This window comes from Pteropus vampyrus, unplaced genomic scaffold (genome assembly GCF_000151845.1).
Source record: "Pteropus vampyrus isolate Shadow unplaced genomic scaffold, Pvam_2.0 Scaffold53, whole genome shotgun sequence".
In the NCBI taxonomy this organism is placed as follows: domain Eukaryota; kingdom Metazoa; phylum Chordata; class Mammalia; order Chiroptera; family Pteropodidae; genus Pteropus; species Pteropus vampyrus.
In genome coordinates, this window is record NW_011888834.1 from 5,628,364 (window position 1) to 5,630,669 (window position 2,306).

A 2,306-nucleotide genomic window follows, 5' to 3' on the forward strand; every position below is an offset into this window, starting at 1 on the left:
AGATATATAGATTGTTTCCTGCTCTTTCACTTTTATGAATGTATTAGTTTGCTAGGACTGCCATGATAAAGTACCAAACAGCAAAATTTTTTTCCACAGTCTGGAGTCTAGAAGTTTGAGATCAAGGTATCTGCAGGGTTGGTTCCTTCTGAGACCTGTGAAGGACGAGTTTGTTTCAGGCCTTTCTGCTTAGCTTCTAAGTAACTGTCTTCTGCCTGTTTCTGTATACCGTCTTCCCTCTGTATGTGTGTCATTGTCCAAATTTTCTCTTTTTATAAGGTTACCAATCATCTTAGTGGGGATAGGGCTCACTCTAGCGATCTCATTTTAACTTATTACTTCTATAAAGCCTTTATCTCTAAATATGGTCAAATTCTGAGATTCTGGGGATGAGGACTTAAATCTAAGAATTTTGGGTTGACACAGTTCATCCATTAACAATGAACAATAATACCACGGTGATCATTCCTGCAGATTTATCTTTGTGCATTTGTTGAACAAATATAAAATAAATTCCCATAAGTGAGATTGCTATGTCAGAATTTACGTACATTTCCAGAATTTATGCATAAATAGTTGTGGAGCATTCTCTTTGTTCTCTTTGTTTAAGATTGCTAATATTTCTTTCTTAAAGATTATGTAGAATTCATTAGTGAAGCCATCTGTGCTATGAGTTTTGTTTGGGAGAAAGTTTTAATAATTATATTCCATTTCTTTAATAATACAGTTCAGATTTTCTATCTCTTCCTGTATTAATTTAGTTGTTACATTTTAAAATTTTTTTTCACATTTTACCTAAATTTTCAAATTTATTAACATTAACTTTTTAACATCTCCCAATTTTGACTTTGTCAGTCCTTCTATTAAATGTTTATTTTCTGTTTTGTTAATTTCTGCTCTTCTTTCTACTATTCCCTTTCTCATACTTTCTTCGGATTTAATTTGCTGTTTTCTTTTGTTTTACAAGCTTCCCAGTATGGATGACTCGATCATTGATTTTTCAGCCTTTCTTTTCTAAGATCAAGTGTTGTTAGTATGTGGAGCAACTGGAACTCTTATCCATTGTTGGGTTGGGAGTATAATTGATACCATTGAAAACTGTTTGGCAATATTTACTGAATTTCAGTGTACATATACTATGTGAATACCCTATAGAACTTAGTACATATGCATAGTAAATGATATGTGTACAAATGTTCATTTATAAAAACATATAACCCAAGAGCTCCATTAACAAGTGGAATTTTAAATTAAAAGCACAATACCATTTACATTAGCACCCCCAAAAAATGAAATTCAAACTGATTTGGTGTTATATCTTAAAGTCATTGCAAAATCCAGGCTCATCTAGATTTTCTTCAATATTATCTTCTATTTGTATAGTTTTTCATTTTATACTTAGGTCTAAGATCCATTTTGAAAGACTCTTTTCTTCATTATATTGGCTTAGCTCATTTGTCAAAATCAGTTGACTATATTTGTGGGGCCTGTTTCTGAGTGCTCTATTCTGTTCATTGATCTACTTTACTATTCTTTTACCAATACCCCACTGTCCTGATTATTATAGCTTTATAAGTAAGTCTTGAAGTCAAGTAGTGTCAGCTTTCCAAATTTTTTGTTCTCCTTCAATATCATATAGCTAATATGATCTTTTGACTCTATGTAAATGTTAGAACTGATTTGCCAATATCCACAAAATAACTTGCTGGGATATTGATTGGGATTACATTGAATCTAAATATATCAAGTTGGAAAGAAGTGACAAGTGACATTCATGAACATCTCTCCATTTATTTAGTTCTTTCATTTTGTTCATCAGAGTTGTGTAGTTTTGTTTATATAGATCTTGTACATATTCTGATCAATTTATTTATACCTAAGGATTTCATTGGGGGGGGTGCTAATATGAATGATATTGTGCTTTTAATTTCAAATTTCACTAGTTAATTTTACTTGTATCCTACAACCTTGCTGTCTAGTTATGTGCTACATAACGTTTTGGTCAACGATGGACCACGTATACAACACTGGTCCCATAAGATTAAAATGGAGCTGAAAAATTTCTATTACCTAGTGACCTCATAGCTGTTATAATGTTGTAGTGCAACACATTACCCATGTGTTTGTGTTGTGCTGGGGTAAACAAACCTGGACTGCCAGTCATGTAAAAGTATAGGATACACAATTGCAGTAGTGGGCTGTACGATCTAGATTTGTGTGAGTGTGCTCTGTGATGTTCACAGAACTATAAAATCACCTAACAACACATTTCTCAGAATGTATTGCTGTTGTTAAGCGATAAATAA